The sequence below is a fragment of the Dreissena polymorpha genome, chromosome 12 (assembly GCF_020536995.1).
Source record: "Dreissena polymorpha isolate Duluth1 chromosome 12, UMN_Dpol_1.0, whole genome shotgun sequence".
NCBI lineage: Eukaryota > Metazoa > Mollusca > Bivalvia > Myida > Dreissenidae > Dreissena > Dreissena polymorpha.
The window spans coordinates 43891072-43908710 of record NC_068366.1 but is presented as its reverse complement, the minus strand read 5'-3'; the positions used below and the strand labels follow the sequence as shown (position 1 = coordinate 43908710).

General features: G+C 34.8%; 1 long non-coding RNA gene across 1 annotated transcript; it reads left to right on the top strand.

Annotated features, from left to right (window-relative positions):
* Window positions 1-12489: 12489 nt before the first annotated feature.
* Window positions 12490-15072, top strand: LOC127852272 (uncharacterized). The gene is made up of 3 exons (XR_008036159.1): window positions 12490-12616; window positions 12869-13008; window positions 14946-15072. It is a non-coding gene; the product is annotated as an uncharacterized LOC127852272 (long non-coding RNA).
* The last annotated feature ends 2567 nt before the right edge of the window (window positions 15073-17639 follow it).

The window sequence follows — 17639 nt, the reverse complement described above, 5'->3', positions numbered from 1 at the left end:
AAGCATGTCACCAGCTGTAGTGGTAATAAATTTATAACTTGATCTACCCCCATGCATGGCAGAAATGTATGTGATAGCTCCACCCGTATTCATGCCTACTAAAAATGTCACTGTGCTGTGATGTTTGGAATTAGAGTGGAACTGCTTATGAGCCCCTAGTAATGATGGCGTTTCGGAATATAGCTCCGTACAGTCCACCACTATTCTCAGGTTCCTGAATTCGCTGAAACATTTGGCGCTATTGAAACTGTCACATTCAGTGTTTGGTGGCATTTTGCAAATCTTCTCAAGTTCTTGTTACAGCAATGTCACCCATGCTGTGAATATGGCCGAGTAATTTGAAGGACACATTCCAAATCTTACAACACAATCTACTGTCTGCAGTCCTAACTTAAGTTTCACTAATGCCATGAACATTTCTTCTTCGACCGATTTTTGCCAGGCTTTCTCTTATTTCTGAAGGCGGTCCTTTTCCTTTAGGATTTCACAGAGGTCATCATGCACCCGCAGTATATCATGTGATGAATGATCAGCAACACTCACGCTGTAATCATGTCCCGCCAGTGTTGTAGCCAGATTCTAAAATGCAAATTTATAACAATGAAATTGCAAAGTAGAGATATGAATAAACAAGAGCCCAGTAGCCATGGTCCCTCAAATGTTTCTATGGCTCATAGAAAACAACTATATCGCCATACATAAGAAAAGCTGAAAGAACACTTACTTTGGTGTATTAGCTGCAAGTTGTTAAATTATAACCTTGCAAGTGTCACATTATGGTTAGAAATTGTAGGTGGAATATGTGGGTTTACCTCATGTTAGAAATATTGAAAATTTTATCAAAAGGGCCAGTAAACATGACAGTCACAAAGTGCACATATGTTCAAATAAGCTTATCGATGAGGGAGAGATTAAAGAATAGTATAGTTGACACAAGGCCGGGTATGTTTGTATTGGTCAAGCAACGCATAGACTGACCAATGGGATTCTTAGTAATCTAGCCAATCAGCTTATTTAGAAGACTGACCAATGGGATTCATAACTGAGTTTCACGGGGCAAATGTTAGAGGGAAATAGTCAATTAGCGCTTAGACTTGGAGGCGTACGGATCAAAAAGACACAATCATGTAGCGATCACAACGTATTTGTATTACTGAAATATTAGTTAAGTAAGACATTAAATTGGACTAGAAACTGATATATGGTGTTGTTGAATATTTCATCCTACATAACGCAGAGAAATTAACATTAATAGAGAGGGACGGACTTGTCCCATGCGCGGCACGAGAAAATGGTAGTTAATGCAAACCTCGTCATCTTGGCAATCCGCGCATGACGAGATATCGAATGATAGGCTACACACCAGTAATTTATGAGTAATGAACATTGTTATAACTATGTGTCGTCCATGAACTATGAACGATTACGTGATACAGAACATTAAAGCGAAGAAACTCCGTTTCGGCAACTTCTGTAACCAGTAACAACGACCGCGAGCCGGGAACAACGACATCAGACCGCACATATTCTGTAACTTCCGGTGAGTGACTGTTTTATTTCCTAACGCTTGTATCAAAATGGCAAATCAAATAATCCCTCAATTTTTTTCAAAATCTAAATGAACAAATTGAAGATGTTAAATCGGCCATTAGCACTCAGACTATTTCACAGGTTGTACAATCATTTGATGGAAATTCAAAAGAATTTAAAAATTGGATTAAAAATGTAGAAAAATATGGAACGCTTACCAATTTAGATGAGAATAAATTAAAATGTGTTGCTTACCAATCTAGTAAAGGGCTTGTTAGTGATTACATACAACGCTTTTTGACTGATGATCCGATAGGGACATGGACAGATTTAAAGGAACAGCTTAAATTAAGATTTGCGGAAATTCAAGACCCACAATACGCTTTCTCATTATTAAAGACGACTAAACAACAAACGGACGAAAATGTTCAAATATACGCTGAGCGACTTTTATCTCTTGCGACTGATGCATACGAAAATATTGAAGGAAATTTAGACTATATAGAAAAACAGTTAGTAGAAATTTTTATCGACGGATTATCAAACGATTATTTGAGACTTAAATTAATGCGCGAAAATCATGTAACCCTATCAAATGCTGTGAAATGCGCAATACAGGAACAAAGTATCAGAGCTAGATTTGAGTTGCGATCGCAAATAAATGGACTTGATAACATTACGACCGATAATATTCAGACAGATATCGATTATATTAGGTCATCTATTGTTTGCACATATTGCAAGAAACACGGTCATTCTATTGAAATCTGTCGCCGTAGGCAACGCGAGATAAGTGCATATACAGTAGGACGGAACGGTCATACGATATGTCAAAACAGTAACGGGCGCACGAACGAATATGACAAAAATTGGAAAGATAAAATTGATTGTTGGAATTGTGGTAAATTAGGACACTTTAGGAGAGAATGTACTCAAAGAAAAACGTACATTAATCGAAAAAACTAGTAAATTCTTACCAAAAAGGGGTCTATGGTAAGAATGAAAAAGTCGAGACATATAATATCGCTTTGTGTGGTAGTCCAAATTCTTGTGTTATTTCAACAGGTGGTTTTCACTTTAGGAGCCTAGTTGATTCTGGGGCCGAGTGTTCTATCGTGAGTTAACGTACTTATGATATGTTGAAACAAAAACCAGCACTGATATTTAAAAAAGTAATTCTAAAGTCGGTAAACGGAAATTCATTACATGTCCACGGAAGTGTAAAATTGATATTCAAAATAGGAAGCATATATAAAGAGCACATGTTTTTTGTAGTAAGTAACATAAATAGAAATGTTATTTTAGGAAGAGACTTTTCACAAGATAATGGTGTCCGTTTATACTTTGATTTAGGATGTTTTAGGATTGATAACTGTTATGTACCTCTAGACGAAGATGCACATCTTTCAACGGTAGCGAGATTAACTAGACATACTGTGTTAAAACCACAAACTGCATATAGACTCTTTGCTCAACCTAAAAGAAACTGCATACGTTCAAATACAAATTATGAATTCAATGGAATAAGCAATTCTTTCTTTAATAATGAACCTGGTTTAACAATTGTTAATTCAGTAGTCAAGACAACGCGTGATAGGCAATTTCCCATTTTAATTATAAACAATACGCACAAAACAATAAGGCTTAGACGACACTGTGCCATAGGGCGAATAAAATCGGTAAATGATAATGAAATATGCTCAGTACAAGAAGTTATCAAAAATAATCAGCCGAAATATGGTTTATCTAAAGATGAAATCTTATCAGATTTACGTGTAGAGTTGTGTCATATTTGGTTAGAAATTGAAGGTGGAATATGTGGGTTTACCTCATGTAAGAAATATTGAAAATTTTATCAAAAGGGCCAGTAAACATGACAGTCACAAAGTGCACATATGTTCTAATAAGCTTATCGATGAGGGAGAGATTAAAGAATAGTATAGTTGACACAAGGCCGGTATGTTTGTATTGGTCGAGCAACGCATAGACTGACCAATGGGATTCTTAGTAATCTAGCCAATCAGCTTATTTAGAAGACTAACCAATGGGATTCATAACTGAGTTTCACGGGGCAAATGTTAGAGGGAAATAGTCAGTTAGCGTTTAGACTTGCAGGCGTACGGATCGAAAAAGACACAATCATGTAGCGATCACAACGTATTTGTATAACTGAAATATTAGTTAAGTCAGACATTAAATTGGACTAGAAACTGATATATGGTGTTGTTGAATATTTCATCTTACATTACGCAGAGAAATTAACATTAATAGAGAGGGACGGACTTGTCCCATGCGCGGCACGAGAAAATGGTAGTTAATGCAAAACTCGTCATCTTGGAAATCCGCGCATGACGAGATATCGAATGATAGGCTACACACCAGTAATTTAAGAGTAATGAACATTGTTATAACTATGTGTCGTCCATGAACTATGAACGATAACGTGACACAAGTTAATTTAAATAAGACAGTTTATGTTGAAGAATAAGCTGTAATGTTGTTAGCAATAAAAATCTTAAAAGTTAAACTAAAAGGTACATGTATGTTTTAATAATGCACAAATGAATAAAAAAAGTATGTATCTGACCTGGTTGAACAAATAAGTCTTAATTTATTTCCATCATGTAAATTGTTTATTCCCTTATATGTACATTAAGCTCACTTTGACGTTCATTTACATTTAATCTTAATATTATAACAGCGTTACTTTATAGTCCATATACTATAGGCACTTAATAAAGAACAAAGGGCAAGAACGTACAAGGTCTTCTATTTGACCAGTCTCTATATCAGCATTTTCCAATGAAGCATCCGGGCTGAAGTCTCGATCAGCATCACAGCCACCAGCAAATATCTCCCGGGCTTGGGATGTCTGAATCTCAGTTGAATTCTGAAAGATGCCATTTAAAAAAAAACATACAAGACTGATGTATAGTGAAGTACTTTTACAAAACCAAAATAAATGACTGACTTAATGTAACACCGGGCTGTATCAAAGGGGTCCACACAGCCGAGGAGTAAAAGGCTTCACACAAAAATCTCGCAATAAAATACATAAATGATTTTTTTGTTACACATAGCAATTACTTAGCTAAAGAAACTTCAGCGTACAGTTTATATAATATTGACAGACCTGTACTTAATGTCGCGCCTGTCAAAAATCATAAAAAGCGACATTTAAAGTTATGGTAGCCAGAACTAGCAATTACTCAGCAAATTAAGCAATACTTATTTATTAAATACATACCAATGGAATGGCTGTAAACAGGGGTCTCCTTGTACTTGTAGTGCTTATATTTGGAAGACCGGGAGCTCGTTCTTTGGGTGGTTTTCTGTTTGGCTCGGTGCTGGCTGGTCTGTGCTTGAATATGGAAGGAACAAAACTGAATTTCCTTGATCTGGTGGATGGAGTATCGAAGTGACAGCTGCAGAGCTTTGATGACTTACTTGGTACCCACGGTTTTGTAACTGTTTTTCCATTTTCTGTTACTTTAACGACCCTTGATATTTTAGATAACCATGCCGATCTTTTCTTTGGATCTTTAAAAAATTTGTGGAATTTGCAAACTGCTCCCCGTGAACGTTCATAAGAGCAACCATCAGCGCAGCAAAAGTCTTTCTTACCGATTGTCGTTTACCCTTATTACATCATTTGATAGTCGAATTTGATAAAACAATGTATATTCTAATAATATTCAAGACACATAACGATATAATTATCTTAATCAGATCTTAACTTTGCACTGCCATGTTTTTCTCGTTGTAAACAGTTACGCAATAACTCCGGTACCCCCCCCCCGAAGCGGAAATCTCGCTGAACTCTCGCTCTCGTTAAGCGCGTTATTTGATAATGTCGAATTCGTGAATAGATCTTCGTTTAAATGTAGCTCGATATAATAACTTAGCCTTTTCACTCCTACGCATGCAAAGTGCTAGCAAAAGTTAACATTCTAAACTCTGCCTTTTCACCCGTTCGAATGCGCAGAGTGCTAGCATCCATATTAAGCTCTATCAATCCCAAAAGGTTGTCCGGGAGGTCACCATTCCGGACAGGTTGGGTTTTTCTCAGGGTTCTCCAGTACGCCAGCTTCCCCCCACAACACAAGACCACACCAAATTTGAAAGTATTTTAGTAACAACGAAATAGCTGGGATTATTGCAGCTATAATTCGACATTCGCCCAAACATTCGTAAGTCTTCTAATTTAATTAGGTAGCAGTGCTTTTGCACACTCCGAGTCCGCACATAATGAAGCCATAGGCTCGGTAAGGACCTTAAACAACCTCGAAATGCACACATACAATCCTTTTTTACCCCAGAAATCCCTGATAACCTTATTTGAACATATGTTTAATCTTATCATGTCAATTAAAACAATAATTAGTCATATACGGCAATAGAATTTGTCTTATGTTTCTGTGTAAGAGGAGCTTGTTATTAAATATGCATTTGTCTTTTTTAAGTGTAAATACACAATACACATCGCTCTTGCCTCGGATTTATATTATAACTTTTATAGATACGGTTTTTATTATGTATTGTAATACTGTTAACATGTACTGCTATCGCAAATTGATAATTATTATCTGACATATACTATATTAATCATTTCATGGAGCAGTTTCGTTACACTTTTCACATGATAAACTCGGATTTCACGTAGGTAAGTCGAAAAACACTGCGCATATGTATGCACTGTTAACTGTGTGCTTATCACGAGTGTCTTATATTCGGGGGTTTATCATCTTTGTAAAGAAACAAATACTTCTTAAAAAGCGTGGGATAGTAAAACGAATGTTATTATTCAAACTGTAGGCAGCTTTATTCAATTGATGGGTAATATTCATGCGCGATAACTGCACGAATGTAACATGCATGTTTATATATTCTTAACTATCAAAATAAAGATATATCTTTTGATGCGGAAGAAGTCTGACGTATACTGACATGTACATCCGTCTACATTCACGATAATGCCCTTATCAATTACGTCACAAGTAACCAGTTTCGAATCGTCTCCGCATGCAGTCAGGTTGCATTTTCTTATTTCAAAGACATACAAGATAAGTATTGATGCAAAGCATCAAAGGGCGTCGGGAATGTCAGTGTAAAAGGCACTCAATGACGTTACATGGAACGATTTTTTTCTACTGTAAATATTAATATATTGGCCGATTATTTTAAACAAAATAGAAAAAGATACATGTATCGCCATTATCTATAATTTTGTGTTATAACCCCCAAATAACCATTATTTATGATGTTGTGTTATAACTCCCAAATAACCATTATCTATGATTTTGTGTTGTAACCCCCAAATATTTCATAGTTCATTTTATTTACATTGGTTTCCTTTTTTACTGGCATCCGTGTGCAGTTTTCATTAATGGAACAGAACTGTGTAGGTTTTAAAAAATCTGCTTGATCTTGTAAGCGTAATTTCATATTTTTCTCAACTTCAAGGGGAGATGATTCTGAACTTATTCTTACGTTGCTCATTTACGATAGGGGTTGAGTATTCATTGATATGAAAACACTGTAAAAGTTTGAAAAAAATTGAATGAAAACTGTAAATTGCATAAAGAAGCTGCATTTCACAATACTTTGAAATGCAGTAAAAGATCATAATATATTTATTGCTCCGATATTCATCATTTTCAATAGGGTTCGAGTAATACTGATATAAAAACACTTAACAAGTTTGGAAAGATTCAGACGAAAGTTGTGAAATCTTTTAAACAAGTGGAAATTGTTTATTTTGTCAAATTTAATAGAAAAAAATGCTGGACTTATTGTCCCGATGTTTCTCATTTTTAATGAGGTAAAAATGCTCATTGATTTGAAGACACTGTAGAATCTGATGAAAAATGTTGACATAATCACCTAACCAAGCAGTTTTTCACTTTTATTTTTAAATTCAAAGGGACATAATTCTGGACTTATGGTCCGATAATGCTCATATAGAGAGTTTGGGTTGGGTCCTCATTGATAAATCACCTGTGCAAGTTTGTGAACAATCGGATGAAAATTTTGGACTTCGAACAACGATTTCAAATTTTCTCAAATTCTAAGGAAGATAACTATGGACGTAATGGTCGGATAATGCTAAAGGGCCCATACCACCTGGATAGTAATACGTGTCGCGCTTCGCGCTATTTATGTGGTTCTTAAAAAAAAATCCGAGGAGTGCTTGACTCTAGGGAAACGGATTGCTGGGCCACAGCTTCTCCTTGATAAGCGGCTGCTTCCTTCATCGCAACTCGTTGTTACAATCAATAATACGTGTCGAGCTTCGCGCTCTATATGTGGTAGGGAAAGTACTTAGGGCCTATGATAGACAACCATAAAAATACATGGATAATAGATGTGCTGTTTGCATTTATTTGTTAATATAAAAACACGTGTATTTTTTTATAAGATATTTAAGTGATGTAAGAAATTTTAATTAACGTTGTCACCACGCGGCATCCATTAATTTTAATAAAAATGTCCAATTGTAGTAAAATGGATTTTAAAATGTCTACATAAAATAAAACTTTATTATTTTTATTAACCTGACTGAAAAAAATTGTCAGCCGCCGAACTGTTCCGTTCGTGCCGGAACCCGGGATTGAACCGGGGGCCATTAGATGATTGTTGCGTAAACAACTTCAGTCTAACGCTCTCCCAACTGAGCTATTAGAAAAACCACAAAATAAATATATTTTGATTATGTTTTGTTTTTAAACAAAACCAGAAAGTTTCGCGTATTTGCCCAGTCCCTGTGATCTTTCCCCTGTGATCAGCTGTGGATCAGTTATTAATTAAAACAATTAGTTTTGCATTATTGGCAATAAATGTTGTAATAAATGTAATTGGCACACATGCAGTACTTATTTACACTAATTTATACAAAAAATCACCACTATGCAGATATTCTTAAAACAAAAATATATACATTGATCCGTAAAATAATTTCTCCTCCCATAAGCGAAAATAAATGCATTACATACTAGTCGCCGCTCTCCAGAGCGACGCCAATAATTGCGGAAGGGCATGCCGTATTACCTATGTCCGTGTGTATGTGTCTGAGTATGCATGTTCGTGTGTGTTGGTGCGTGAGGGACATCTCGTTTCCGGCTCAAAACTGTATCGTGAATTATGGGCTTCGAAACTGGCAAAATAGATCATCATATCATGACGACGTGTAGCGTGCAACAACAATGACGCTCGCTTTAAGTTCAAGGTCATACTGGGCATTTTGTATTCTTACATATTTATTTTATGGATGGAATGAAAACTAATATTTGTGTATAGCTTATAGCGTTGTCATTTTTTATTGGATTTCAAAATAAATTGACACAAATTATCATCATAGCATGACAGATCGTGCACAAACATAGCATACGCTTTAACGTTAAGCTAACTATTTATACTGGAGTTTGTACATTTAGAGTGGCACAACTGATTATAATATCTGGACATGTTGTGTCCGGCCGAAACACATGTTAAACAATTATTGATACAAATGATAATCTTATCAAGATGATGTGTCCTGTGCAACAACCATGTAGCTCGCTTAAAGGTCAAGGTCACTTGAAACGTTTGTAAATGTCTTATATGGCTTTAGTCAATATGTGTAAGACTATGGTCCTTATTTTACGAGCAACTAGAAAAAAAAGTAAAATAGGCTTTATGTCCAACTACAGTCACAAAAGACGGGAACATACATAATGCGCTACCTGTTCACGCTGTGTGTCTTCTGTGTCAAATGAGATAAATTCGGGACATCTGTGTGTTTCGGACAAATTCTTGTTCTTAAATTTATGATACAGCTCATACAAATCGTTTCATCTGTAATGTAAATTGCCTAACTGGCCTACAAATCCGATGTATTGGTACAATAAATGTCAATATACGGCTTTGTAATATATACACCATGAGAAAACCAGCGTGATAATAATTTATTTTAAACAATTTCGCACAAAAATCTAATCTTTTCTTTGATCACAGTTAATTACAAATGTTCTGACATAATTCTAAAACAGGAGGTGTCACTGAACGCTATAAAAACTAACTGAAATCGCTTAATGTTTACATTATAGTTGAAATGGTAATCAACAATGAATATGCATATATTGTATGATTAGCTGTTAAGACTTTTAGCTGCTTTGACTACTTTTCATTAAATGTATTATTAGACACATTAGCTCAGTGATATTACGTTGATATATTCCGAAGCTCTTCCTCACCAAATGGATTTGAAACAACCGATAAGAGACGTGAAACCAGCCCGTGAGGGTTCACGGATTTCCGTTTTATTCGTAAGTATTTATATTCGACAACTTTAGTTGATAAGTATGAGCTATGGGCAGTTTGATCTCAAATTAATATTCTACTAAGAATATATCATATATAATTACGTTTTGTCAAAATGTTGGATCGATATCAATTTTCATGAGCAATGATCATGCATAAGTTTAATAATATTCAGCAGCAAGAAAGTCGATTATCGTAACGTAAAATCGTTGCTTGTGGACTCAATTATGATACATTTTGTGTTTCTGACATAATTCTGTGTAAACGACACATACACAAACAAGTTTTCGTATTTTGTAGGCAGTCATTTTATCTGGCATTTTAATGATATTCTTCACGATTCATTCGCCAGAGTCTCCGTTGGCAATAGTCCGACAGCGAAGTAAGTATTTGTTTATATGCGCAATTAAATCGTAATGGAAACGAAAATAGTGAATGTAAGAACATTGATAGCAAGTGTGTGTTAGTTTGTGTTTATTTAATACTATGCTAACCTTTACAAGGGATTGATTTGCACTTAAACAATCACAAATCTTGGCGATACACGTCCATTACTTGCACTCTACTGCTAGTGCCCGAGTCTGCTGTTGGTTATTGTATTAGTGCAAAACGTAACAAATATTTGACTTCTTCTAACAATGCAACTGCTTTATTATGTATTTACTTAAACCCCGCCTCCATTTGCTAAGGTGAACATGTAATGTAGGATATATTTTGCGGTCTTTATTTGTATACGTTTCTTGGTCAGGCTGTCTCAAAACATGCCCACAATTACTACACACTTGTATTCAAAGATTTTGAAATTGAGCATATAATCAAAATGAAACGGTACGACGCATGCAATATACAAAATTGCTACCGTAAAGATAAAGGTAAAACAAAACAGTTTACAAACTAGCATTTGCAAAATTTGGGGCTTGTTCGAGATGTCACTTCATCATAAACTCAACTATTGCGAAATAACATGCCGCAAAAGATAACGCATGTGAGACGGTGAATCACAATACGATACAGTCAAGATAAATGTTATACTGTATCATTTTTAACAATTTTTATGTCGCCTTTATTATAGATCTTATTTCAGTTTGACGTATAAATACTATACTTTAACGAATCGGTCAGTGATGCTATAAAGTTAAATGAACGCAATACGTATATTGTTAATACGTATTATATACTCACATGTTGTTGATGTATATTTTCAGGATCATCTGATTTTAACGACACGTATATATCCTTTTCAAGCACAAGTAGTATAACGCTCACAAGGGGCTATGATTACTTAACTGAGTACACCGTTGAGCTTGATGAAGTGGTGCTCTTCAGTGGATTATGCGGTTTTAAGACCACCAGGTGCACGTTCAGTCATTGGTCATACGGTGACATACGTATCTCCAATTTAACGGCAGGGTGCAGATATAATATATCGGTGTACGCGTCGTATAAAGGCATACATTATTTGCAGGAAAGCATAATAGTATATACAGGTATATATACGTCTAATAAAATTGATTCAATTTGCACTACGTACTTTATGAAAACTAACGAATAAATCATGACGGTAAATAACTCTCAATTTGTCGGTGTCGACTCAGGTACTACTGAAAAAACTACTGAAAAGAACCCCGGGTACTTTTGAGTAAACTACAACGAACCGCGGGTACGGAAAATACGCTTGAAGGCGTAAAAATTGCCGTTCATACTTCGGGATACATTTTAGTATATTTTCCGAACCCTGGGTACTTTGAAGAATACTTAAAAGTACCTGGGGTACTTTTGAGTAGTATCTGAGCCGGGTGTCTAAATTGGTCGTTGTCTGATCAGGTACGACTTAAAAGTACCCCGGGTGCTATAATGTATACTAAAAAGTAACCTGGGTAAGGAAAAAACGCTTTAAGGAAGCAGGCTATCTTTTAGTATAATTTCCGTACCCCTGGTACATTTAAGTATACTACAGACATTGTCCAATGGAGCGTGAACAACACGTTATGTTGTATTTTACTATGAAATTGTCAAATTTAACGTTTCCTTATATTTGTTAGCACACATATAAACTCAGCAAATGATTTGTATTGAAAATAATTATTTTAGTGCCGAAGTTACCTGATAGTTTCGTTGTATGGAACAATACTACGGCGAATTCACTGACCATAGCCGTCAATAACACTGGTGTTCGATATACAACCTGGGCTTCCGTGGTTACTAACTCCAGTTATGGTGTATACGAAATGGCAAGAACAGGATTCGAAAACAACACGATAACAATTAATGGCTTGTTATCGGGAATTTATTATAAGGTCGATGTTTTTACGGAGGTGCCTGGCCACAGGAGCACCAAAAACGCCACCCTGTACGCTTTCACTGGTAAGATACATCAGTAGCGTATTTGTAAAAAGTGAATTGAAGTGATTCTTTTATTCAACTTTATATTACATTAACCGTAAAACGTTGTATTAAACGCCATTAAAAATGACTCCTTAGCTAACACGGTAATGATACATTTCAGTTCCATCCACACCGACAAATGTAACAGTTCCCAGAGAACTTATCTATGAGAATAATTTCACAGTAAATTTTAACATGTCAGATGATCGTTATTCTTACGTGGAAATAAAGTCATGTGTAAATAGAAGTTCAAACTGTTCCACAAAAAGATCGTGGGATTATTTTTCAAAATCAGTAGTACAAACAAATCTAACTGGAGGAACCAACTATTCTGTAACAGCGATCGCTGTGCTTAATAATGTTTCAAGAAGTCAAGAATCTGTTGCCGTCTATTCAGTCACAGGTTTGGTATCTTTTTTAAAAATAATGTATAAATTTAACTGGGCGAACTAAAAACGGAACGAATAATCTTTTTCATAAATAAATTAATATATCAAATAAGTAAACACAAGATCTTATTAATAAATTAATACATGAGTAGTATAGTGAATGAATTTATAGGCGAATGGTTACCTTTAATAATAAAGACACATTAAATTTGTTTTATGCGCCACGTACATAATTTCTAGCAATAATTACGTTCTTCTCTTTTTAGCTCCGTTGCCGACAAACGTGACCTTCATTAGTGCCAATAATGATTCAGTCACTCTTAACTTTTCCAGCAACGTTGGTCTTTGGTTTGATTATTACATTGTGCAGTATACTATATCAATAGACCAGCTTAGAGAAACCAAGGTATCGAGAGATAATAAGTCGGCTATTGTTGAAGATTTAGTGTCTGGAACGTGCTACATTTTTACCGTTTATACTGTTTTATCAGCAGTTAAAAGTGAACGATACCACGTAGTCAACACATGCACTCGTACGTATGTCTTCTAAAGTAATTTCATATTCAAAAAATGCTCTTTTGTTTAAGTACGACTCATGTGGATTTGTATTGTATGTAAGTTATGAAATTTCAATCGTTTAACATATTTCGGTTTAACAATGTTTATGACACACTGAATAATATTAAAATTGAATTTATTAACATTTAATATATACAACAGTGGTTTTTGTCAATAATGCGCTGTAGACTGAAGCATTGCATGTATAATAATTTAAACACATTACTTGAAAAATACTTATACTAACAATATGAAATAACAATAACCTCTTACGATAAAACATGTTCTTAATAATTGTACACTGTGTACAAATACTTTCTTACGGTGTCGTTTTAAGTGGAGAAGCTATTTCCACACAAATCGTTGTTGTCGGATCAGGTACTACTTAAAAGTAACCCGGGTGCTCTTATGTACACTAAAAAGTGCCATGGGTAAGGAAAATACGCTTTAAGGTACCCAGCCTTACTCCAGGCTACCTTTAAGTATATTTTTCGTACCCCTTATACTTTTAGTATGCTTAAGAAAACTCGGGGTACTTTTTAAAATTACCTGAGCCGAAAATGACAATCAAGCGTGAACAACACGTTATGTTGTATGTGACTATGAAAGGGTTTAAGTAGACGTCTTCTTATACTTGTAAGCACACATATAAACTCAGCAAATGATTTTTAATGGAACCAATTATTTTAGTACCTGAGGTACCTGATATTTTCGTCGTATGGAACAATACTACGGCGAATTCACTGACCATAGCCGTCAATAAAACTGGTGTTCGATATACAACCTGGGCTTCCGTGGTTACTAACTCCAGTTATGGTGTATTCGAAATGGCAAGTGCAGGATTCGCAAACAACACGATAACAATTAATGGCTTGTTATCGGGAATTTATTATAAGGTCGCTGTGTTTACGGAGGTACCTGGCCACAGGAGCACCAAAAACTCCACCCTGTACGCTTTCACTGGTAAGATACATCAGTAGCGTATTTGTAAATAGTGGATTGAAGTGATTTTTTATCCAACTTTATATTGCATTAACCGTAAAAGGTTTAACAAACGCCATTACAAGTGACTCATTTGCTAACACTGTATATTTCAGTTCCATCAACACCGACAAATGTAACAGTTCCCCAAGAACTTATCTATGAGAACAATTTCACAGTAATTTTTAACATGTCAGATAATCGTTATTCTTACATGGAAATAAAGACATGTGTCAGTAGTAGTTCAGACTGTTCCACAAAACGATCGTGGGATTATTTTTCAAAATCAGTAGTACAAACAAATCTAACTGGAGGAACCAACTATTCTGTAACAGCGATCGCTGTGCTGAATAATGTTTCAAGAAGTCAAGAATCTGTTGCCGTCCATTCAGTCACAGGTTTGGTTTTCTTTTCTTGTTATAATATTGTGTACATTTAACTGGGAGAACTAAAAACGGACTGAATACTTTTTTGCATAAAAAATGAAAATATCAAATAAGTAAACACTATATGTAACAAATAAATAAATAAATACATTAGTAGTATCGTGCATGAATTTATAGCTGAATGGTAACTTATAAAAATGACCAACGTGTGCCTATTACATTTGTTTTATGCGCCACGTACATAATTTCTAGCAATAATTACGTTCTTCTCTTTTCAGCTCCGTTGCCGACAAACGTGACCTTCATTAGTGCCAATAATGATTCAATCACTCTTAACTTTTCCAGCAACGTTGGTCTTTGGTTTGATTATTACATTGTGCAGTATAATATATCAATAGACAAGCTTAGAGAAACAAAGGTATCGAGAGATAATAAGTCGTCTATTGTTGAAAACTTAGTGTCTGGAACGTGCTACATTTTTACCGTTTATACTGTTTTATCAGCAGTTAAAAGTGAACGATACCACGTAGTCAACGCATGTACTCGTACGTATGTCTTCTAAAGTAATTTCATATTCAAAAATTGCTCTTTTGTTTTGATACGACTCATGTCGATTTGTATTGTATGTAAGTTATGAAATTTAAAGCGTATAACATATGTCGGTTTAACAATGTATATGACACACTGAATAATATTAACATTGAATCGATTAATATAAATTATATTAAACAGTGATTTTTACCATAATGTGCTCTAGACTGGAGCATTGTATGTTGATGCATTTGAACACATTACACAAACAGAGTTATAGTGACAATATTAAATAACAATAACCTCTTACAATAAAACATGTTCTAAATAATTGTACGCTGTGTACAAATACTTTCATTTCTTACGGTGTCGTTTTAAATGGAGAAGCTATTCCCACATAGCTCTGCAATTGAAATAAGTCTAATGAGAGTGCGTAAAACTGCTCTGCTATATAAAATACTATAAATATGAACATTTGATTAACAATTTAAAGACACGATATAACGTTAGTTTAACGTAATTGAATGCTCCTGATGTATATTCAAATTGTAAATCCTTTCATTTCTTTACATCAAACCAATGTCTGTTGGAAAGGTACTTTGTGCAAACTTTAAAATCCGCCGACGCTCAAACAGTAGTCAAAACAGCACCGTCAATCAAAGTCGTTATGCAACACATTGTTTGATATGTGAGAGCTGATAAGTAAGTTTGTTGCATTATTGCCATTCCGATTTGAATCTGTCTGGTCTATTTCAGTTCCTTCCACTCCGGCGATTAGTGAAATCCCCAAGGAACTTATCTATGAAACCAATATCACAGTGAATTTCAACATGTCGGATGACCGTTATGACTACGTGAAAATAATGGCTTGTGAAAAGCAAAGTTCATATTGTTCGAATTTCACTTCATGGAGTAAATTCATAAAATCAGTCCATGTGGGGAATCTAACTGGAGCAACAAACTACTCGGTAACTGCGCTTGCTGTGCTGACAAGTGGTTATGAGAGTAAAGAATCCGCTGCAGTCTACTCAGTTACAGGTTTGATTGTTTATTAAAATAAATGCTTTTTGTTATGATGAACTATTTGAACGAGGGAGTGAATATATTAAATTAATGAATGCATGTTTTGATTAATTAGTGAATGAATAGATGAACGAGATATTGAATATATTAACTTAATGTATGCATGTTTTTTTATTAATTAGTGAATGGACATATTGATAACTGTTACATTTGAATTATCAAATGTCATTTATGTATAGGATTGGTTATTTATATTCATGAGGTGAATACATGTATTAAATTAATTGATCGAATGAATGAATAGATAAAAAAATCATACAATACCATACGAAATACATACAATCATACATATTAAAATGAACTGATTAATTAATTGATCCAAACTAAACTAGTGTATTATGAAGCAGACTGTTAACGAAACCATTTAAGACAAAATATATGTATTTATTGGATGGAAAAAAAACACGATCGTGCCATTTGTTACTTTTCAGCTCCGTTTCCACCCAATGCCTCTTTCATTATTGCCAGTAATTATTCGGTCACTATGAACCTTTCAAGCAACACCGGTCTTTGGTTTGATTATTACATGGTGCAGTATAATATATCGATATACATTCTTGGAGAAACCAATCGATCGAGAGATAATAAGGAAGCTGTTGTAGAAGGTTTAGCGCCTGGGACAATCTACAGATTTCGCTTGTACACTGTGTTATCGACAGTCATTAGTGAACGCTATGCCGAAATTGTTACATATACGAGTACGTATGCGAATTTTCATATTATACTCTATTTGTTTACTAAAAATCACACTTTTAAGTGTGTTTTTCATTGTTTGACATGTTGAAAGATTAATAAGCAGAATATATTAGCATCAATATAATATTATTAGGCGAGTTGCTGTAAAGAGAAGGCTTACAAAAGTGTGCGTTCTTTTTCAGGTCCAGAGTCTGTTTCAAACGCCACTATAAATATAACATATATTACAAATAGTTCAATTCAAGTATCTTGGAAAACTGTTCTGTCAGGTCACATTGATGGCTTTTTTGTACACTTCGATTGTCTGAGTCCAAATAATGGCTTAGCAATTTCCAAAACGACGTCGAGCTATTTCCCTTCAGTATCGATTTATGACCTTGATCCTGGAACACCTTGCAATATAACAATTCAGACTTTCATCACAAATTATGAATTTGGAAACCTTACTGGATTGGGTGTAACACAACAGTTACTTCAAAGTACACTCGAAGAAGGTATGTTGCTTTATCTTTTTCCAATAATATTAGAGTAGACACATTATCTGTCGTATTCGAGTGAGTAATGAATATTCGCATTTTAAAAACCAACCAAATAATAATGAAAAGTTTCAGCATGTAGCAAGCATGCAGCGGTTCGCATTGATAATTATATATTTGTTTTCAGAACCGGATAAAGTGGTTAATGTTTCTGTTGTATATTTAACGTCAACATCTTTTGGATTATCGTGGCAACGACCAACAATACCAAATGGCATAATTCGTCGATATGGTGTCTTTGTATACGCAGACGATACATGTGTATT